Here is a 24727-nt window from a genome sequence, read left to right as displayed (position 1 = left end):
ATATAATCTTCCCAATGTCGGAGTTCCATCATCATCCTAATGAATCGAAAGAAAGGGTATGTTTACAGACTAGTCGGGTGGTGGTGATAAAACACCCTAACGTAATTATCTACTGGCTCGTTGCCCGGCAACGTAGCACAGAACACGGTGCACCGCTTACGTCAGAGTACAGTAGGCGGGGCTTACCACAGCCGCAGCTACTTAACTGTTCTGACAGGTGCAGGCGCCTGTTTGGATTACAGAGGTCCAGTAATCTAAGCTGTTCACGTCCAATGTCTCCCGTTCACTGTACACCAGTGTGGTTCTACGATCAGTCTGACAGACCACGGCAACCATCTTTTAAACTTATCCATGCCCAGTTGAGGTATGCGCCTGTGTTGCGAAATTTTCAAAAGTAGGACACAAGTGTCCTGCTTCATACACCGCTTTTTAAAAACAAGATTTGCTTTGCTCAGCGCGTCTCGGACGCACGTCACCGTTCTCAGCTGTCCACATGTTCATAATACGCGATGCTACAAAAGTAACCTCTGTTGGATTACGAATAAAATATTAAAATAATTGCAGAAAAGTATTACCTGTTGGATTATGAATGAAACACTAGCTTAGCAAACATATTAGAAAGACTTGAAAAGACACCTTTCTATTACTTTGTACATAATCGTGATTCACATTTGAGCATTTATCGTATTTACTAACAAGTGGGGAAAATTCATTCTGCACCAAATTCTGTAATTGTTTCACAGATTTCTCCCATGTGAAGATTTGAAAGCCAAGTCATTTTTCCACGCGCTGTGATAAATGGAAATTACTTGCAGGGTGGATGTCCAGGAACGTCAGTTGCTGCAACAGTTTCCGTACACATTGTGGACGAACATTGAAGGGAGAATCTGTCAGACATAGAGACATGTGAGACATAATAAGTCTTAAACGTGAAAGGTGATTATGTAGAAAAGTGACACAAAGGCACAAATTTAACAAAAATCTAGTAAATTTCGTGTAACAATTCCAATATTTTGTTTATACTCTAACGGAGACTGGTTTCCGAATATTCTTCTTACTTTGTGCTATGAGCTACAGAATTATTAGAAAGTGTGCGCTGCGTGGATTTTGCTCGGTGTCCCAGTTAGATAGTATACTGATCTTTGCAGTATAATAAATTGAACCAATATTTTTTGTTTTTCTGTTCAGTGTTAAACAAATTGTACAGTATCACTAGGCATGTAACTATATTTCGCCACATAGCTGTTGTAAAGCATCGGGCACGAAGCATTAAGTTTAAAATAAGTGTCGAGCACACAGCAGAAGGCACGACGAACATGAGAACATTTGAACAAGGCAGCGAAAAGCAGGATGGCAAAAAAGTTTGGCAATAAATATAAAACGTGGGTAGATTTGTGAACAAAATTCTCACAGATTAACGTACCTTTTTAAGTCACACAGTACTTAATTTTAGACAAATAAATAGTGACAGTCTTTCCTAAGACAAAACAAAAAAGTAATCATCTTATGTATCTTCTGTAGTCCCTTAGTCATGGAATATAATATTGGTATCTTAATGGGATATAAAATCCGTCTCTGCGACTACGTGAAAGGCTATCTGCACAAATTCTCTGGAAACAACTGCGAAGTACATGTCAGAGGGTACTTAGCATTGTACCACACGTCAGAGTTTCTTCTCGTTGCACTGGCGTATCGAGCGAGGGAAGGATAACAGCTTAAGTGCCTGTGAATGCTGCCGTTAGTCTAATCTTGTCTTCGCGGCTTACATGAGCAGATAATTGGCGTCTGTTTTCAAGCGTCCGCCAATTCAGGTTTATCAACACTTACGTGACGTTCTCCCAGGAGTCAAATTAAACCCGTGAACATGTATGCCGTGCTTCTTTGTATACGTTCAATATCCCCTGTTAGTTCTACTTGGTATGGGTCCCACACAACTGAATAATTTTTATGAGTTCACTGATTGCTACTGTGACTCATTGAATCATATCCATACGGCATGTGCCGGCCGCGGTGGTCTCGCGGTTAAGGCGCTCAGTCCGGAACCACGCGACTGCTACGGTCGAAGTTTTGAATCCTGCCTCGGGCATGGATGTTTGTGATGTCCTTAGATTAGTTAGGTTTACGTAGTTCTAAGTTCTAGGGGACTGATGACCACTGATGTTAAGTCCCATTGTGCTCAGAGCCATTTGAGCCATACGGCATGTAATGTGCACAATTGTTTGTCTTTGTTCGGCAATGAAATACTCGTGCAGCGTTTTCCAGAAAGTACTTCATTGTAGTTAACAGCATGATTTCCAAAAAGTCTGTTAATACTGTCTGACAGGTTATTAATACACAAGTACCGCAGACACGTTTCGTTTCTTTTATTTCTGAAACGTGTTCAGTGTCCCACAATGCATATTTTGTTTCTTTTTATACATTCTGAGACAAAACAACGACGCAGCACGAAGGAATTATCCGGATGGAACTGAAATCAGCAGGTGTGATGTGCAGACAAACAAATTATTACAACTCGGAAAAATTAGATGATTTATTCAAGAGAAAGAGCTTCACAAACTGAGTAAGCCAGTAACGCGTCGGTCTACATCCGGCCCGTATGCAGACCTTGATGGTCAGACTTGTTGAATGGCCTCATTAGGGATATCAAGCCAAATTCTGCCCAATTGGCGGGTTGGATCGTCAAAATTTCGAACTGATTGGACGACTCTGCCTATAATGCTCCGTACATTCTCAACTGGGGATAGACCCGGCGATCTTGCTGGCCAAAGTAGGGTTTGGCAAGCATGAAGACAAGCTATAGAAACTCTCTCTGAGTCCGGGTGGGAATTACCTTGCTGAATTGTAACTCCAGGGTGGTTTGACGTAAAGGGCAACGAAACGGGGCGCAGAATATCGTCGACGAACCGCTGTGTTGTGAGGATGCCGCGGATGACAACCTAAGAGGTTGTTGTTGTTGTTGTTGTTGTGGTCTTCAGTCGTGAGACTGGTTTGATGCAGCTCTCCATGCTACTCTATCCTATGCAAGTTGCTTCATCTCCCAGCACCTACTGCAACCTACATTCTTCTGAATCTGCTTAGTGTATTCATCTCTTGGTCTCCCTCTACGATTTTTACCCTCCACGCTGCCCTCCAATACTAAACGGTGATCCCTTGATGCCTCAGAACATGTCCTACCAACCGACCCCTTCTTCTAGTCAAGTTGTGCCACAAACTCCTCTTCTCCCCAATTCTATTCAATACCTTCTCATTAGTTATGTGATCTACCCATATAATCTTCAGCATCCTTATGTAGCACCAAATTTCAAAAGCTTCTATTCTCTTCTTGTCCAAACTATTTATCGTCCATGTTTCGCTTCCATACATGGCTACACTCCACACAAATACTTTCAGAAACGACTTCCTGACACTTAAATCTATACTAGATGTTAACAAATTTCTCTTCTCCAGAAACGATTTCCTTGCCATTACCAGTCTACATTTTATATCCTCTCTACTTCGACCGTCATCAGTTATTTTGCTCCCCAAATAGCAAAACTCCATTACTACTTTAAGTGTCTCATTCCCTAATCTAATTCCCTCAGCATCACCCGAGGTAACTCGACTACATTCCATTATCCTCGTTTTGATTTGGTTGATGTTCATCTTATATCCTCCTTTCAAGACACTGTCCATTCCGTTCAACTACTCTTCCAAGTCCTTTGCTGTCTCTGTACAGAATTACAATGTTATCGGCTAACCTTAAATTTTTTATTTCTTCTCCATGGATTTTAATACCTACTCCGAATTTTTCTTTTGTTTCGTTTATTGCTTGCTCAATATACAGATTGAATAACATCGGGGAGAGGCTACAACCCTGTCTCACTCCCTTCCCAACCACTGCTTCCCTCTCATGTCCCTTGACTCGTCCTGCTATGGAAAGAAATGACATCCCAGACAGTCAGATTGGTATCCCACCGCAGACGGGGGCGTTTCCAGACACGTCTTTGGCCTCGAATCTCATTGACTGGATAAAACAGATTTCAGTGATGAGTTCCGCTTATAGCTGAGCCCCAATGAGCAGTGCAGGCGTCTGTGGAGGCGCCCCGGACAGCAGTGGGATACCAGTGTGACTGCCACGCGCGTTATGGCCCGACAGCCAGGAGTCATGATCCGGGGTGCATAAGGGCCAGAGGTGGACCAACACGCTACTCACTTCTTCAATTTGTGGAGCTCTTTCTCTTCTATAAATCATCCAGTTTATCCGAAATCGTTTGTTGTCTGTACATGCACAGCACTTCTATAGCTTTCCGTCCCACTCGGATAATTTCTTCGTGGTGGGTCATTTTTTTTAATCTCACAGCATATTTATGTATTACGTATATCATAGAAATAACTCTGAATTTGTTTCTGCATGACACCCTTTTGGGTATTTGTAAGCTACAAACAACTTTTGATGTATAAGATGTAATAGGTTTTTAACAGTTTTTCATTTCACTCGCGATATACACCAGGTTTTAAGTGTTTGTCATTCCAGCCACGATTTCATGTGGACATTTTCACATATGGTCCGCACTGAATAAAGAAAACAAACGATATGAGAAAGTCCACAAAATTTGACAAGCAACGTGTTATGCATTACAGTACATGCAATCACAGGAATCAGAAATACTGATCACAAGACAAACGAAAACATATGGTATACACTGACATACACACAAAAACTGACACTCATGACAGAAAATATAATGAAGAAACTTCAAAAGGCGGTACAAAGAACGGGAAAGAAGCTGGAATATGAAAGCAGCCATTCAGTACTTGTTGAGCATTAGATTACGCCCAAGCATGGAACAAGAGAAGAAAGTTATTAGGACGAAAAACCACAACCTAAAACTGTTAACCTCACATGAGAATTTCCATATACAAGATGGGCTTACAATGAACACGAAAATAACAACCAAACTAAGATAACTAACAACTAATTAATCATACTAATCAAAGAAACTCTAACAAACCAATAAACACAGAGTATCGATACGAAGCTATAATTGTTGCAACTTCCCCAGTATCAAACAAAACACATTTTTCTACACACGATACTGTATATAGCCATCGCAACACAAGTAAGCAGAGAGAAAAACGCATCGTGGAAGTTGGTAACATTACAGATAAACGAACAGAATAAGTAAAAGTTTTAGAGACACACTGGTTAGAATCTCGAAGCATAAATGTGAGACTTGGCACGCCAATGCCAAGATAAAGACATCCTGGAATGTATACAGAAACCAAACACAATGTCATTGCGGTAGGTACGTGAAAACCACAGGAAATCATAATAAAAATCTTTAAAACTTAGAGTGGACTTGAAATAGCCAAAAAGGGGAAATGACAGCGACTTAAAAGAAGCGAAACATCTTTCGCAAGCAATCAAGCCTTCATGGCGGGGGGGAAACGGTGCACCTTGAGATTTTTGTCACAAAAAGTGTATCTTTTTATCTCTTCTAAACACTCAAATATTTTGCATAAGTAGTTCTTTTATACCTAATACATATCGCTCCTATAAAAATATCTCTGGTTGTGACATCTGCAAGCAATTACTGAGAGATCATAACAACAAAAACCTGCCTCTGGCGAGATTTTTAGCCCTCGGTTGAACCCCATAGCAGTTAACTCTGTTATTATAAGCGGGTACTAAAATCTGCGAATAACAAAGTACAAACATATGATGATCTCACCATCTCTAAGCGAAGCTCACCAGCTTCTGAAAGGTCTCTCGTCACAATTTCTCTCATCACAATTCGTGCTGTAAAAGATATCTCGACGTCCTTTTATCAAGTTGTCCATCGAGAGTAAGAAAAGACAGTGGTCTTTTCTTACTCTCGAACTATCACAAACCGTCCATGAACACGCACTTGTCTCCTATGTGCAAAAGAAGTCGCAGATAAATGAATTTATACCCGAGATCCATTTATTTTAATAAATATACACGGTTAAAGAAAGTGAATTTTTCGTGAAAAATTCAATGACATTTCATTCACAGGATTCTTATGGATATTTCACAGAATAGCGCTACGTAAATGAACTACTTAGAAAGCAAAACGCACGAAACACAACGACTCCACTAAGACAATCCAGAGTTCAACCATTTAGACGACCGCGGTGACGCATCCAGACGACAGTGGTTCAAGAACAGTAGAGCTACAGATAATCGTAATGTAAAGCGTATATTTTTTTATTACTCATATGTGCGAGGACGGAACAGCACGCTAGGCGGATGTGCTATTTCCTTACGTGCCAAAAGGATATCCGCTGTATGTAGCTTTCATACTAATGCGCTCACAACAGCAATATTTAAACTTTCAACCATAGCCATTCTCCTGCATTATTTGTCGAATTGTAATAAATTATTACGATGCTGAAAATTCCTCGTTAACGTCTCCTAACTCTAAAAATATGCAATGGTTTTCATGAGTTTCTAATCGAAACCTGGAAGAACTGGGGAAAATATTAAGTCGAGACACAAAAGTACACTGCTGTCACACTACTGTTTCATAAAATTACCGCGTGTGGATTAGCGGCGTTGCAATTCAATTTCGTCTTTTGCACGTAGCAGACAAGTGCGTGCTTATGGACGGTAGGTGATAGTCAGAGAGTAAGAAATGACAGTGAGATGGACAACTTGATAAAAGGATGTCGAGATATCTTTTATAATACGAATTGTGATGAGAGAAATTGTGACGAGAGACCTTTCAGAAGCTGGTGAGCTTCGCTTAGAGATGGTGAGATCGTCATATGTTTGTACTTTGTTATTAGCAGATTTTAGTACCCACTTATAATAACAGAGTTAACTGCTATGGGGTTCAACCGAGGACTAAAAAGCTCGCCAGAGGCCGGCTTTTGTTGTTATGATCTCTCTGTACTTGCTTGCAGATTTTTTTATAGGAGCGATATGTATTAGGTATAAAAGAACTACTTATACAACATATTAGAGTGTTTAGAAGAGATAAAAGGATACAATTTTTGTGATAAAAATCTCAAGGTGCACCGTTTCCCCGCGCCATGAAGGATTCGACGCTAGGGATGGTTAGATTAATATTGTTTTAGACATGTTGCTGATGTCGTATGAATTCCTTTTTGTGGAGGTGAAGCTTTTGCTTCACGAAACACCGATTGGCCCACCAAAAGAGCGGGTTATTTTTTTGTCTGAAGCTGCACTCATTATTAATTGAAAACTTGTTTGTTTTTAGGGTGTTAGACAGTCATTAGCAATATCTGGCCGTTCCGACTGAAGATTCTTAAACTGCGAACAGTGGAAGCAAAATCCTGTACCTCGCTCTCAAAATAAAATGGTTCAATTGGCTCTGAGCACTACGAGACTTAACATCTGAGGTCACCTGTCCCCTAGAACTTAGAACTACTTAAACCTAACCAACCTAACGACATCACACACATCCATGCCCGAGGCAGGAATCGAACCTGCGACTGTGGCGGTCGCGCGGATCCAGACTGAAGCGCCTAGAACCGCTCGGCTACAGCGGCCGGCGATCTCAAAATAAGTGAGCAGTATTTACCAGAACGTAGTAATAGTCATTTGACGAGTGAACCACTCGCAGGTGCTGATGAACACTGTTAACAAAGGAGCGGAAAAATAACACGATGAAACGCCCACAGCCGGCCGGTGTGGCGCTTCCGCCTGGAACCGTGTGACCACTACGGTCGCAGGTTCGAATCCTGCCTCGGGCATGGATGTGTGTGATGTCCTTAGGTTAGTTAGGTTTAAGTAGTTCTAAGTTCTAGGGGACTGATGACCTCAGATGTTAAGTCCCATAGTGCTCAGAGCCATTTGAACCATTTTAAACGCCCACGTCGCGCTCCACATGTGCGTGAAATATGGGCACCAGTCAACAAACTGCGATGTGTAACGTAGTTGTATAGGGGATTCCAAGTGACCACCACTGTCTGGGCCCCGTATTTAAACGGCTGCCACGAGGAACGGTGAAAAACTACGACCTCTCCTATTGCAGCACAGATGGCAACACCGTTTTGAGTCTCGACAATTATCTGGCGAAATCACAATGCTAAGCAGATACCAATTGTGAATTAATGGTAAACGAACGACATTTTCAGTAACATCTCTAAAATAATATTCGCCATACGGCATCACTAGTATCCAAATCTTCGTGGACTCCTAGCGGGCTAACGGTCCACCCGTGCACTCCACACTGATAGGGCAGAACATTGTGACCACCTACCTCATAGCCAGTATGTCCACCTTCGGCACGGATAACGGAGGCGACGCGTCGTGACGTGGAAGTAACGAGGCCTTGGTAGGTCGCTAGTGGGAGTTGGCACCACATCTACAAGCACACGTCACCTAATTCGCGTAAATTCCGTGGAGGGGCGATGAGCTCTGACGCAACGTTCAACCACGTTCCAGGTGTGTTCGATCGGGTTCACATCTAGCGCCCTCCGATCAGCATCATGAAAAAGGTATACGGATTCATCAGACCATGTAACGCTCTGCCACTGCACCAATGTCCAGTGGCGATGGTCACGTGCCCATTCCAGTCGTAGCTGCCGATGCCGTGATGTTAATATTGACACATGCACGGGCCGTCGGCTGCGGAGGTCCGTCGTTGGTGTGTTCAGTACACTATGTGTTTAGACACATTTGTACTGTATCCAGCATCCAGTGTTAGTTCCACCACAGTTCGGCGCCTGTCTTATTTTACCACCTCTTCCCAGCCTACGACGTCTGCCATATGTAATGAGGGTGACCGCCCAACTCCATGACGTCTGGACGTGGTTTCATTTTGGTTTCGCCACGTGTTGAAGACACTCACCACAGCACTTCTCGAACATCCGATAAGCCGTGCAGTTTCCGATATACTGGTGCCGAGCCTCTGGACCATCCCAATGTGCCCTCGGTCAAACTCTGGTAGATCGCGCAACTTCCCCACTCTACACTCGGACAGCACGCTCACTAATACTACATGCACAGTCCGTGTCTTGACTAACAGTTATTCCTCTCCGGGTGATGCTGCTATCACCTGGACGGGTTTATATCGATACTATCAGTGCATGTCACACTGAAAAAGTGTTTCATCTCCTCTAAACGTTATAAAATTCTGTGAACGTAGTTTTTTACACCCTGTCTATACAGTGTCCCAGTTCTTAAGCGTCAAAATAATGCAGACTGTAGAAGATCCTTAACTGCGGCGTCTGGAACTGTCAACGCGTTTGCAAAAGGCGTATGTTTCGTAAGAGTCAATACTTGTCGCACCGACATTGGTTGCGCTGCCCTAAAAATCACGCATTAAATGTGCTCAAGTGCTTATTACCAACGTTCACAGTTCATGACTGGCTGTGGAAGATGGAGCATTACTCGCTAGCGGAACTTACAGACATACGTTTAACTTGTGGTGTACCGACATGCAGTACCTGCAAAGCTGAAAGAATCCGCGAAGAATTTGACAAAAGGCGTCATCCTAATTGGAAAGGAATTTATCATCGTGGAAGTGATATTACGAGAAACTAAGCTGTTCGTATCACAGGGAGCTGGCCATGGTTGCGGCAAAGATTTTTTTTTTTTTTTTTTTTTTTTTTTTGCACAGCAGAATTCGAGGAGATGTTCATTAGAGTGGGAGAAAACCATAAATAATCACCCTCAAATTGTCTATGAAATGTGGAAGTCAAATAATGCTGCCTTGCGAGTACTGGTTGAACAGCACTTAGACCAATGTCATAAATATTGTCCTCAAGCATTAGGGCGAAATGATTTTCAACGTAAAGTTCACTTCTATCTGTGATGTATAGTGTAAGGACGATCGTCACTTTGAACAGTTGCTAAGAGCTTAAGTTGTCGTTATAAGACGTAAAATGTTTATGTTAATAAAAACAAAAATTCATTTCCAACTATTAGTTCATTATAGTACCGCAGACTACTCATTACAAAAGAGAAACAACATGCACGCTGGAGAACTGTTCCCTTTACATATGAGTCCTGGTTTAACTTTCTCAGTGGCAACAGATGTGTTCTGATTTGGGGAGAAGCCAGAGCCTGTTATCGTCGATCCATGAAAGGGATGACTTCGGTCAAGGCAGTGTCATTGCATGGGGTGCTTAATCGTTAGTCGTGTACAGAACTTCCTGTCTTTACAACTGGGAATGTGACTGCACAAGTCAGAATAAGGCATCTTTGATGTCTGTGTAGCTTCTCATACCGCCGCAATGGACGGTTATGTAGCAGCGGTCAGGACACGGGACTCGTCACGTGAAGAATATCTTTAGCAGCAGACAAATAGCGAATGAAGCGACGAACATGAATTCCCGACCTCAATCCAATGGAGAATGTTATCAGGTCGTTTAGGGAGGCACGTCGCTGTTCGCTGTGGTCCTCTTGCGCTTAGAGCAGCTTTGCTGGTAGAATGACGTATGAAACGTCACCATTAAAATCTTATACGTACGGTTCATTGCTGCTTGTAGTAAACAGTATATTTATGCGAGTTTTGTATATTTTTCGTGTTTGTGCTGTTCTTACTTTTGTAATTTTTTTCTTGCTTCATGAAAATCGCAGCTACAGTGGTAGAAAATGAGCGTGGTGCCAACGCAATGCCGGTTAAGTGCGATGTTGTTCTAACTGAAGCTCCATTGTATGAGCAAAAGTTCATCCGGTTGTGTGTTTAACTACGGAGAATAGCTTGCTAGCTCGTAATCAGAATAACAATATCTTTAGGGATTGGGAAGCACTGAGCAGCGATGAAAAAGACGTCAGAGGAAGTGACGGAGTGATCGTATGACCAGTAAGCTGTTGCTGCGTCACGTTGTTTGTCATAGACCACGCCACCGATAGCGCCTCATCCTAATGGCCTCAACAGCACAAGACAGAACGGATATGGCTCCCACTTATCTGGACAGACACTATTTAGTCCCTGAAAAGCATTCGGATTGCGGGAACAGCTATTGCAATGGCCATCTTCGACTGTACATCACAATACTTTCGGACAAGAGCAGATACACTGCGTACTAATTTGCATCTATTACAAGTTCGGATTGGTTATACACGCTAATTTTGGAGTCTTAATCTGCACCTCTGTTCTTCCTTTTAACACAGTGCTTGGCTGCTACTTCAATGTGTATTCGCAGGAATTACTCCTGTTGTAAGCACATTGTAGTACCGCTACTATATCGACAGCATTATTGATGCAGCACGAGCAGGCAGACGCCGCAAACTTTTGGATTTAGGAAATTTGCAACTGCTCGTAGATCGGCCGGACGCGAACTGGTGGAGCAACAAATATAGTACGTGTGTACACGTATAACGGCGCCAAATGGAAGAGCATTTAATTTGAACGTGCTCAGTAGGAAAGACGTACGAGCGTTGGTATTATGTCCTAAGTATTTCGGTATAAGCTGTTCTTTGAGTGAAGAGCGAACGTAAGTGGGAGTAATAAGTTTCATATTCAGTCGGCCGCATCGCGCAAACATTTACGTGAGGCTCAGTAATGGTCGTTATTAATGACACTGCATAAACTGAAATAAGATCTGCAGCAGCGAAGTAATTATCCGAATCACCAGAACAAGATCCTACGTGAGAGAACAACAATAGTCATTCACGGTCAGAGGCTATTTCTGTACAATTCTTCCGAGTTGCACACAGCACCTTCTTGTAAAATGTGCCAACCTCCTACGCTTCCTGAAGAAGGTTACTTGCTGTAGTAGCGAAAATGTCAGTACATGTTACAACATGACGTGACCTCCAAGTCAGAAGAATTTTATTTAAGATAATGGTAAATTTGTCAGCTGCTGATTCGCCTCGACATTGTCTGATGGACTCGCAATATTTTTGCCGTTCCGAGTGAAGATTCTTAAACTGTGAACAGTGCAATGCGAACAATGTACCTCACTCTCAAAATATGTGAGCAGTATTTACCAGAACGTAGTAACAATCATTTGACGGGCGAAAAGCGCCCAGTTTAAAGTAGCAAGATGCTTGTAAACACTATGAAAGCAGGAGAGGGAAAGTGACACGATGAAACGCCCACGTCGCGCTCCACAGGTACGTGAAAATTGGGCTTCGGTCAACAAGCCGTGATGTGTAGCGTACTTGTATAGGGATTCCACATGACCACCATAGTCTGGGTACCGTATTTAGAATGGCTAGGGCGATGAACGGTGAAAAACTACGGCATCTCCTATTCCAGCACAGGTGGCTACACCGTCTACAAGTATCTGGCGCAATCCAGCGAACAGTGACAGCGACGTTTCACCCAGTCAGTACTTGTGCGTCTGTCTCCACTCTTCCAAAGGAAAGCTTGTTCGTTCTCAGCGAGTGTCAAAGTTTCCTTCGATTTTCTGGGTATATGGTTTACCTAGCTGTCTGGAAACCATCTTATCATCGCATTCGTATTACATCGATCGGCATTTGTTGTCTAGACGTAAGATATATGAACGATTCATGTCTAGTTCTCAGCGCGTCTCTCGACCTACACGCCTGCTGAAAATCCTACCTTGACTATGTGTGCAATCTGTATGACGTGCGAATTGTAAACTCTTCTACTGTACATCTTACGACGAGACGACCTCCTCTTGCTAACAGAGAACAATTCCTAAATCGGAGTTTAATGATCATCCAAGAATTCCAGGAGGGTGCCCGTAGCTACTTTGGCGCTGAAGACCACAACGTCGCTCTCCAAACAAACCTGACATCACGCAGCACCGCTAGCTCAGCCAGCAGGAAACTTTTTGTAGTTTTTCATTGGACTAGATAGTTTAAACTCAAGTTCAAATCCAGGCGCGCCCGTTGCTATTCGCTTACTGAAACCCAATGCCTGATTCCACAATGCTTCCTGCTATGCAATTTCCGGCTCTCTACAACCGCAGCTGGCAAATCATAAGTTGTGAAGGCAATATGTACGTCGCGTTGTTGCTTCTGAATGTTGTGTAACTTCTGTACTGTCTTATGTTCTCCATCCAGTATCAGTTATAGCTACCAGACTAAACATTATAAACTGTTGTCCCTTAAATACTACCGATAGTAAAAATTACGAGAGATTTACTTGATTTTTTTGTCTCTTTGAAGATCCCACAGGTCGTAAAATGAATTTATTCATGAAAAGAAAAACATTCCTACACATAACAGCCAGCACGATTCTTCTGTCCTGCCACAGCTCTAGTTTCCCTTTACTATCTTCCCAACTTGGTAGTTGTCGCTACTACCCCAGCCCTTCTCTCTTTCTTAGTTGTCTGCAGGTTTTACGGTGAAATGCCACCTTGATATGTTAGGACATAAAGCAGATGGAAACACCAAGCGGGAAGTCCAGACAGTAAGATGGAAGACTTGATCATTGTCGAAGAAATCTCTATTCTCTTCTTCTGCCTTAATGTTGTTGAGTAGCTTTCCTGTAGGTAGCAAAGCAGAAATACTGACACTGCATCCAGAAACTGTGTTCTATGATTGTTCTGTAACCTATTGGAAGACTGAATAGCAAACATTTTCTATGTATAGTAGTGCCAACAAAATTTCAGAAAAGTCGGTAATTGGTTGGGAAATTCTGAAAAAACGTCATCCGCACATCACTCGTGCTGTTACAATCCTTGATCGTTGGCATCTTGAGCGCCAGAATGGCCTGCCTGTAGAATTTCTGTACAACTGGCGCTCTTTCCTGTAACTCATGAACATTTCACCACTCACTTTACTCACCCATCGAGAAATTTCGGCTGAATTGTGTCCTTCGGTTTGGAAATACAAAAAACCTGACCCTCCGCGAGACTCGATAGTGTCAGTCACAAGAAAAACTTATCATCGTTTAGCTGGCATAATCTTTAACGACCGACTGACAAATTAAGTATTAATGTTTACAAGACTGCGTGATAAGCATCATTAGTTTAAATACGCTTTTCATTCCATAGAGTCACAGTGAGTAGATCCTCAAGGCCGTAGAACATGTCAGAAAACAAGAATACATAAAACACCTTCAGAAAAAAAGAGATGGTATACTGATGTCCGTTCCACAGATCCTAACTGAAGTAGTACAGATAGATGTAGAATAAGTTAAAGAAACGTTTCGCTAAAATTTTACAGGTGACTGTCTGGCAACGGAGGGGGACAATAACTGTTAAGTTGCTGAATAAAAACGTAGACTGTACGATATTACTAACGAAGAAGAGCAGCTCTGTAGTAACAGATGAGGTATTCTTCCTTTTCTATTTTTCCCTTTCCTCTCTCTTTCCCCTGACTCTTATTGCATTTGTCAGAAGCACGAGGTATGAAGGTAAATTACTGCGCTGACACAGACTGCACGGAGCTGACGGGTAATGTACAAAGAACGACTGCATACGCGTGTTCCGACGACATTTAGTGGAGCACTAATGCAAACGTCGCCTAGCTACTGTCCCTGGAGGAACAGTCCGTGTGTTAACTGCTGCGACACGTGCGCCCTGTTTGGCAACAGACTTAGACCCACAAGTGCCAAGAATCCCGCAGGGCGCCGTCAAGAAGGTGTGCAGTGTGCCCTCGGTCAGACTAACGGGAAGGGGACAAGTGTTATAGCTGATCTTCTCACCCACATCGACTCTCTCACGGCTTGAGCTGCTGCTCAACAGTGCGGCAGGAAACCGACAGAAGCCACTATCAAGGAAGTATCATTCACTTTAAATGACTCAGAAAAAACAGTGCAAACTTTATTCGGCTTGATCGAATAGTGATTACAGGCTCGTTTCTATAGAAACAAGTTCAGAGCACCCTCGCTCGTTTTAAACCGAAAGAAATTCCAGGTATTACGGGTACGAGACGATGAAATGCTTTTATTCAATTTTGTACGTCTTATAGTTCTCGTGACAACTGCAACGGGATGATGAAATGATACGTACACCATGCTACAGATACCATCTACACTGTTCACTCACATGATCACTACCACCTAGATATAATGTTTACAGTGCATAGCTGATGATGTATGCCAAGTGGTACGTGTTGGACATGTGTATTTAAGAGGAGAGAAGTCAGTACTCGTTTAACTGCCATATATAAAAATGTAACTCAGCTGTGTTGCATAACCTGTCACATAAAAGGAAAAGCGCCTGAGATACAGAAGAAGCAAATAGACATGCTCATCGCATTTCTCGCCAGTGGCCAGTACAGTCGTGTGCAACTAAAATACAGCCAGTAGCACTCTCTTATGCCCAGATGAAAGTGGCGACGTGTTGTGGCACTGGTAGACATAAGGTGTTGCAGAGCGATCCTGATCTATGACCAATCAACTGCCTCTCGAATATCAGGGAAATTCATCTGAGCCGGATCCAAGGCGCACACATCTCGCTCGGGTGAGCCTCCCATATACTACCGAGCGAGTTGGCGCAGTGGTTAGCACACTGGCCTCGCATTCGGGAGGACGGCCGTTCAATCCCGTCTCCGGCCATCCTTCCCGTGATTTCCCTAAATCGCTTCAGCGAAATGCCGGGATGGTTCCTTTGAAAGGGCACGGCCGATTTCGTTCCCCATCCTTCCCTCACCCGAGCTTACGCTCCGTCTCTAATGACCTCGTTGTCGACGGGACGTTAAACACTAATCTCCTCCTCCTCTCCATATGCCAAATAGTACTGAGCTCAGATGACTTGGGACACGATCCTAATGTGTGTAAAGTGTTCCTAAAATCAATCTGTCAGAATCTGGGAGCGGTGGAGTGGCGCATTGTCTTGATGAAGGTATTTTTCGCCTGGGGAGTGCTGTAAGATAGCAAAGAGATGTACTTGATAGGACAATAGTTCTCCTTAGTGTTCACTATTGAGAGACGAAGGCGGAGGTGCGGAAGCCCCTTTTAATCCCCTTTAAATATCAGCTGTGTGAAAATACCTCTAAAACCTGCTTCAGTGATGAGCTGTTGGCTGTCGGGACGCACTGCCTCATGGCGTTGGCCCGATATCTGCGTTTACCAATGTGCACCGCCACTCATCAGCCTAAACGATGCTTTCCATGCTTCCAGACAAACAGCGGTGTTTCTCCTCCCATGATAACCTCTAAACGCAGTGTTGTGTGCTGAACAGAGTTGGAAGTGTGATATGATGTCTTCTGTAAGCTTTAGGGAAGAGATGGTTTTCAATGGTATGGCTGATTTCCAGTTTTTATTATCCAGCACTTGAGTGGCTAGTGAGTTGCTGTGGTCGTCGATCCAAGATTAAATGTGCGGCAGTCGGTGGCCCTCGTAACGTCGATATGTTTGCTCCGTACGGCAGTTTGGTCGGAAGGTGTTAAAAGAAGTTCAAATGTGTGTGAAATCTTATGGGACTTAACTACTAAGGTCATCAGTCCCTAAGCTTACACACTACTTAACCTAAATCATCCTCAAGGCAACCACACACACCCATTGCCGAGGGAGGATTCGAACCTCCGCCGGGACCAGCCGCACAGTCCATGACTGCAGCGCAGAAGACCGCTAGGCTAATCCCGCGCGGCCAGAAGGTGTGGACAGTGTTTTCCCGAATCTAGTCACTTACAGTAAACACTTGAGACAGTGGCACGTGAAAAGCGTAATACCTGCTCGACCTCGGAGAATAAGTGTCTCATGCGCCAGAACCAAAGATGCTAGAACGCAGCATCTCATACCTCCTGAACTTTACTGTCACTCCGATGGGCAGTAGTACGTCTAATGACATCCCGTCATGTGAAGTGACGAAGTAGTTCATTCACCATGGTGATAGCAGCCCGCCCTCTCCCCTCCCCCCCCCCCCTCCCCCCCCCCCCGCCTTTCCCGCTCTCTCTCTCTCTCTCTCTCTCTCTTTCTCTGGCGGGCGTACCAGCTCGTTCAATTGCTGGGTATGTCTTACACACACCGTGTTCTACTACAGCTCACAAGAAAATCAGGAGCTTCATTTTTTATGACTAAAATCGACTAAAGCACTCTAGACCCCTATTCAATAGTCTGGGAATTCTGACATTGCCCTCACAGTATATATTTTCTTTAATGTCGTTTGTTGTTAGCAATATTAGCCTATTCCCAAGAGTTAGCAGCTTTCACTCAGTTAATACTAGGCAGAAATCCAATCTGCATGTGGAATGCACTTCCTTGACTCTTGTGCAGAAAGGAGTGCAGTATTCTGCTGCATCCTTTTTCAATAAGCTACCACAAGAACTCAAAAATCTTAGCAGTAGCCCAAACTCTTTTAAGTTTAAACTGAAGAGTTTCCTCATGGCTCACTCCTTCTATTCTGTCGAGGAGCTCCTGGAAGAGCAAAAAATTAAGTAAATTCCAGTGTTACATTGTTGATTTTCTTTATTTAAACTTACGACTGAATATGTTTTTTTATATTTCATTTTATCTGTTTCTAATATCGTGTTATAATTTCATGTATTGACTCGTTCCATGACCATGGAGACTTCTCCTTAATTTGGTCCCACGGAACAATAAATAAATACATAAATAAAAAAGAAATTTGATTGTGTTACTCGGGTCACATGCCGATTATCATCGGCACACACGTTATTAAAAACAAACTGTTGTCAAATGCACGAGTGCCGACAGAATACCTTTTAAAAATAGATCTTACGCCACCGATGTTGACCTTTAATGATCAGAAATGAAGTTCCTCAGTCGTGAGTGTCTACCTGAAGCGCAGAGGTTTGTTACCTGTTCGCATACCTCTACGACGGGTGTGTATCGCGGGGGAATAAATGCCATGCTGTGAAGGGCTATCTTGGAAACTCTGGTACTGTATGTGCTATTGATGTCTAATGTGAAGGGACCGATGACCTCGTAGTTTGGTCCTTTACCCCCTCTTTGAAACCAACCAACCAGTCTGAGGCGAATTTCGATTACAGCGCTGGATGAGCCTAACCGACATTTTATGGAAGAATTTATCATCTATAAAAACCAACCATATTTGTGTAGTAGTAATTCGATAGACCCTGCTGCATACGGGGACAAATACAGATGGATTTTTACTTTTTTGACCCTAAAGACGGCGTGACTCATTTAAATGACTAACTGAAGGTAGCGTAGTCAAAGAAGATTGTATCTTACACAACATTACATTTGATTATGTCGAAGGTACTAATAACGAACTTCGTACGAAGAAAATTGGCGACTGGTTTGAGCAGTTCTGTGACAATTCCAAGTGAGTTGTACATATTGAACAGTACAGATAAATCCTGTTCAACATATTTGACCATTTTCGAGCAAGGAATTCTTATTAAAAAAACATTACATTATTGATAAATTTATAAGCGGTTATCTTGACGGTAACACAAAAGCACATGTTTCATTGAGTGGAACAGTGCAGTTTATTTTTAGAAGGTAAACTTCGACTGGATAAAGGAAGCTCTACGATATTTTAGGTTGGACTCATGCAACTTTTAACAGGGTTGAGGATATCCATGCATAATGCAAGTGAGGGGCAGAAAATGGGGGCCGGACTTCGATACGTTTTCTATCAGTTCTTGCAATTTTTCTGTTATGCTTCTATTAGACAGGCGCTTAGAATTCAGTAATGACAGGGTGTCTAAGGAACCTGAAAATTTGAAATTCTTAGGGAAACAAAGAATTTACTCGAAAAATTGGGAAATCTCAGGGAATTATGAAACACTCCTCTTGGAGTTAACTATTCGTTCACGTAAATAAATTTTATGAACAATTTTGTTTGAAAATCACTCTGAGATGGAAAGGAGAAGCAGTGCGCTTTATCGTTTTAATGTTTGTTACTCGATCACGGTTATTTCCAGCGCTCTCGTCGATATCGGGATTCCATCATTTGCACTAGTTCTCTGGCTCCTGTCCGGTTTTCCATTGTGTGATTGTGTGCGACGGATTGCAACGTGCGCGTAAAAATATGTCTCGTCATCACTGACATAAAAGCAAATACGGAATTTTCAATTTTTAAAAACATTTAAGTAGGATCTGTACATGAATACGCCAGTTTTGTAGCTCATCATTGAATATTCAGGCACCATCTATTTTCAGTAAATTGACAGCTCTGGTTCCACAGGTCTCTCACCCCAGTATTACTGGCATCTCACTCTTCTGCTTACCATAATGGTGGATTTCTGCGTAAACTTGATATGTCTTCCTGCATGGGTAATTCCAGGTTCTTCTGTAGCTTGCAGTATTCCCTAAGCTAGAGCTCGTTTCTGAGGATTGCGATTGGATAGATGTTGCTCAGCAGAGGAAGCCAATAAATCAGTGTTCGTCGGATTGCCCCAGTTATTAACCGCATAGTGTGGTTAAACTGGACGTCGATCAGTTCTGGGTGGCAGCTGACACCGGGGCACAATACTGGGCTGCTGAGAAGACTAGCGCAATGGATGATGTGCGCAAGGACCTGCTGAAGCTCCCCGTGTCATTCCACACAATTTCTGAATAACGTTGTTACGAGTTCTTGTTTTGGTATCAGTATTTTCAAGATGTTTGCTTTATGAAAAGGTGCGGTCAAGGGTGACACCAAGGTACATAAGGCTCTTGTTATGGCAAAGAGTATTTCCGTTAAGTTTCACTCTGAGCTTCACATTTACTTGTTTGTTGGTCAGATGGAATGTACATACTAGTTTTACTTGTACTAAGTTTAAGTCGCCACTTTCTAAAACAGGCGCTCATAACGGCTGGATCTTCTATGAGAACTGTCTCCACTCGTCCGAGATCCTTGGTTCTACAAGCAAGAGCAATATCGTCCGCGTAGCAGAATTTTGTTGACCTGGTATTGGGGAGATCGGAGATATATAGGTTGAATAATAGGGGGCTACGACGGAGGCCTGTGGTAGACCATTACTTTCCTTGCTCACATTTTCTCCCAAGTAAACACGTAAATATCTATTGTTTATCATGGTGTTGATGAGAGTTACAGTTTTTCGGCATCGGATTGTTTTTAGTATATTTTATATCATCTCTTCTCTTCAGACACATGCCGCGGTTAGGTCTGAGAACGCGACAGATGTCTTCAGGCCGACCGGAGTGGCCGTGCGGTTCTAGGCCCTGCAGTCTGGAACCGAGTGACCGCTTTGGTCGCAGGTTCAAATCCTGCCTCGGGCATGGGTGTGTGTGATATCCTTAGGTTAGTTAGGTTTAATTAGTTCTAAGTTCTAGGCGACTGATGACCTTAGAAGTTAAGTCGCATAGTGCCCGGAGCCATTTGAACCATTTTTGAAGATGTCTTCACTTTTTCTTGGAAGCCAGCCTCTATGAAAGGTGTTAGGGCCAGTACCTGGTCGTAGTAACTTCTCTGTGGCTTGAAACCTACTTGCTCAGCTGGGACATGTTCCAGAATGAAGCCGCTAATTCTCTAATAGATGAGCCTCTCCAGGAGTTTATAAGTATAGCTCAAAAGGGAAATTAGTCTGAAACTTTGAGGGTGGTCAGCTGGTTTACTTGGTTGCAAAATTGCCACTATTTTTGTTCTCTTTAGCTCGTTGGGCAGTGATCCACTATCTAGGATGATGGAGAAGAAGCGGACCAGCTATGTTTTCCACCATTACCCATGGTTATCAGAAATCCCGAGTGTAAATTGTCCAGACCAGGTGCTTACCATGTTTCGCTTGTTTCATGGTCTCCAATTCAGTAAGTGTAAATGGTGAAGGGAAACTGGATTCGTTTGGGCACTGAGCTTTTAGTGAGGGCAGTGCTTGTTTTATTTTAGAAGTATGTTTTTGGTACAGGATGATCTAGATGTTTCAGCTATATGGTTAGCGATTTGGTTACCTGGAATACCAGGTTTCTGCCCAGGTTTATTGGAGGCTCCGCCAGGCTTTCGCAGAAGGCTCTACGCCTTTCCACTGGAATGTCTGAAGTTTACACAGCAGCGTCAAGATTTTAGAGGAGGTCGTCTGCAGTATCGCTGTCGCCAGTTTCGCTATCTGTCCATAAAGTTGTTCACAATGTTCATTCCAGTCTTGTGTATATTCCTTTCTGTACCCACGGGGAAATAAACTTCTTAGCAGCACTAAGAACAGCCCCGATGAATCGAGGGTTCTGGTGGAATAGCACAGGTGTATTTATCTAAGTGGTCAGCAAAACTCCGCCAATCAGCCCTGCGGAAATTCCATCTGGTTCGTGGTACAGATCTCGCTATTGAGACAGAGGGCCCCATATCGAGGATTACTGGCCTGCGCTAGCTGCGTGGGAAATTAGGTATGACCTCATGTAGGCACTGGGTGCCCTCTGCAGACACAAAGCAGAGATCCGCGTTGTAAGCTCTTCGCCAAGCGGCCGATCTGAAAATTCCCAAATCCTTGGCATCGTAAACCAGGTACAGATTTTCATTTTCAACCGAGTCGTTGAGTGCAACACCACACTCATTGCCACGTGCATAGTTGCAGTGACCGCGATGACTATTAAAATCTCCAGCGTAAATCGATGAGTGGGCAGTAATTGGCAGAACATCCAGCGGCCATGGCACGTTTGATGGCTTGTAAATATTATTTATAATGGTCTCCTCCACTTGCGTAGAGATGTCATGGATCTCATTTTCTGTATTTGTTGAAATGAGGAGAGCATGCTCGATATTGCTCCTTACATAGGTGGTAACACCATACACACTGTGATATGTAGCACCCATAACATCGTAGCCGTGGATCCTACCTCTTCTACGCAGGTCTTCCATAGTTGGAGCATGTGTTTTCTGCGTTATAACTACGTCGGTATCATTATCTACAAGGAGTTTAGATAGGTACTCGCTTTTAGCTCGGCTAATACCTTTTATGTACAAATGGCATACTCGGATTGAAGGGCGAAGTCTATTAATCAGTTGTTCCTGAAAGCGTCCATTTTTAAAGCTTTTTGATTTTGATTTGTCTGGACATTTGTAGCCAGAAAATCCAATATCTGGTCTGGCTGCGTATTCGTTCTAGCTCATTTAGCGTTACCCGGGGTGCACGTGAAGTATTCCACTACGGACGCAAGCCAGTTTACACCTCTGCGGCGTCTGTATATTCATAACACGTCATGGTTGTAATCTGAGTGGTCAGTTGGTCATAAATCGATCGCAAATTGTGAAGGCTATACGGCTTTTGTTTATGTTTAGTGAGCAAATTGGCTTCCCTGCTGTTACCGGGTGGGCAGCCGTGTGCGTTCAGTTAGTTGGAAGTGCCGCTCATGTTTGCTGAGATGCAGAGGTTCGCTGATATCTGCGTTGTTTCTGTACCTTCAACGTGCCATAGGTGGTTAAGCGTCCCTTGTAAAGAGCGTCTTTGGGCGATTGTGTTTCCACCTATGGTTGCGGTCGCAGTTTTCCAGATTTAGGACGAAGGGGTTGTTCGAGTGTTTCTAGTTCCTGTTCAGTAGTGTGGCGAGATTTCTTTAATACTTCCGAGAGTCTTGAGGCGGTATTCATTATAAAGGTCCGCGGCGTGTGTATCGTGGAGCATTGCTTGCGATCCGTAGCACCTTGTTCTCTATCACCTGCAGGCGTATAATCCCAGACTGGAGCTGTGTACGCCATCAGATGTGTAATCATTGTTCAAATGGTTCAAATGGATCTGAGCACTATGGGACTTAACATCTGAGGTCATCAGTCCCCTAGAACTTAGAACTACTTAAACCTAACTAACCTAAGGACATCACAAACATCCATGCCCGAGGCAGGATTCGAACCTGCGACCGTAGCGGTCGCACGGTTCCAGACTGAAGCGCCTAGAACAGCTCGGCCGGCTCTCATCATTGTCATGTACATAGACCACACTACCCTCCTATTCAGGAGCCTGTTAAGCATTGGGTAAATTTGTTTGACCTTCGCGCGTGCTCGTTTGGCAACATGTTGTATGTGGTCACCCCACGTTAGTTTCCGGTCCAGCCAGATACCGAGGTAACAATCTTCTCACGGAAACATATTGGGCGCGTGTGTAGTGTTATTTCTCTGCAGTGTTGATGTTCGTGCAGTTGTTTCGGTCTACGGGTGAACAGAACTGCTTCGCACTTGTCGATGTTTTCTTTAGCACACTGTCTTTCCAATCAAGGTTCTGCAGTTCTGAGTGCTGTCTGTAATCGTGGGATGATGTTCAATGGCTTCGAATCTTGCGCTAGGGCGGCGGTGTCATAAGCATAGGTAGCAACCATCGTGTTTTGTGTAGTTGGGATATCATTAATGTAGAGGTTAAACAAGAGTGGCCCCATGATGCTGTCTCGGAGTACTCCAGCCTGAATACCATGTCGTGTTGATTTTTTGCCTTGAACGTATGTGCTGAAGCTTGTGTTGGTGAGGTATGAGCTTGTGAGCTGTACGAGTCGGTCCAGGATCCCAGCGTCGCAGAGTTTGGGGAACACAGCCCCCGTTGCTTTGTTGGTGTTGTAGCCACCTGTTAGATGTTCAGCTGTGCGAAGAAATTGTTGTGTGATGGAGTGGTGATTCGTAAAGCCGAATCGCTCCGGTCTCAGAATGTTGTTGGTGATGCAGTGCTTAGTGAGTCGTATTAGGATTACCTCCTCGACTATCTTCCTGAGCGAGCACAGCAAGCTGGTGTGTCACTAATTTTATGGGAGGGAGTGGTCTTCCCCTGACTTCCTAAACATCAGGAATTTGGCCACCTTCCAAAAGGCAGGTAAGTTTTGTTGTTTTAGGAAGGCACTCGTGATATGTATGTTAGGTATTCTGTTGCTTTGTCCGAGAACTCCTGGAGGACACGATTCTGAATGCCATCGGGACCAGAAGCTTTCCTAGCCGTGGTTTGCTTAATCGTTCGAGTGTGCTAGCACGTCTAATGTCGTCGCGCCATTGTAGGATTACAAGACGTGTAACCTCATGGTCCGTTTCCAGTGTGAGTATTGGGTCTGATGGCTTCAGATTCGGTGCGAATGATGCTTCTAGTATCCTGGCCACCTGCTCTGCCTTCTCCACTGCCGTCTGGCCCTGGGAAAATCAGTGTGTAGTGTTTCTCCTTGATGAAGTGCCGAGCATGATACCACACGCGAGGTCGAGCGGCATCCTGCCCTGCGAGTTTTCATCCCACTGTACGGCTTTAAGTGTTTGTATTTTCTCCCTTATAACACCCTAGTGCCTATTAACGTGCAGTTTGTGCAACGCGGACTTGGTGCAGGGCCAGTATCTCCTGAGGTACAAAATTTTGTACATGGCTGTTCGTTCAGTGACCGTGAACAGTTAAAATTGAAAGAAAAGAGCTCTCGGTCACTAACCGGGTTTCAACACTGCTGGGAGTGTCTTCCTCAGAATTTAAATTCTGAGTGTTGAAACCCCGGCTTCAAAAATGCTTCAAATGGCTCTGAGCACTATGCAACTTAACTTCTGAGGTCATCAGTCGCCTAGAACTTAGAACTAGTTAAACCTAACTAACCTAAGGATATCACACACATCCATGCCCGAGGCAGGATTCGAACCTGCGACCGTAGCGGTGGTTCGGCTCCAGGCTGTAGCGCCTAGAACCGCACGGCCAGTCCGGCCTGCCCCCAGGCTTCACCTCAATGAGGAAGCACCTCAGGAGACACGATTGAAAGAAAACATCCCTCGGTCACTAATTCTTAACGAATTAACCGGGTTTCAACACTGCTAGCAAATTCTGAGGAAAACACTCCTAGCAGTCTCCAGAATGAGATTTTCACTCTGCAGCGGAGTGTGCGCTGATATAAAACTTCCTGGCAGATTAAAACTGTGTGCCCGACCGAGACTCGAACTCGGGACCTTTGCCTTTCGTGGGCAAGTGCTCTACCAACTGAGCTACCGAAGCACGACTCACGTCCGGTACTCACAGCTTTACTTCTGCCAGTATCCGTCCCCTACCTTCCTAACTTTACAGAAGCTCTTCTGCGAAACTTGCAGAACT

General features: G+C 43.7%; 1 protein-coding gene across 1 annotated transcript in view; it reads left to right on the top strand.

Moving 5' to 3' along the window:
• LOC126272286 (very long-chain-fatty-acid--CoA ligase bubblegum) overlaps window positions 1–24727 on the top strand; it is a 174211-nt gene that overhangs the window by 15874 nt on the left and 133610 nt on the right. The gene's annotated exons all lie outside the window — the stretch shown is intronic.

Source organism: Schistocerca gregaria, chromosome 5 (assembly GCF_023897955.1).
Source record: "Schistocerca gregaria isolate iqSchGreg1 chromosome 5, iqSchGreg1.2, whole genome shotgun sequence".
Lineage (NCBI taxonomy): Eukaryota > Metazoa > Arthropoda > Insecta > Orthoptera > Acrididae > Schistocerca > Schistocerca gregaria.
The sequence above is the reverse complement of the archived record's forward strand: the minus strand, read 5'-3'. Positions and strand labels throughout refer to the sequence as shown.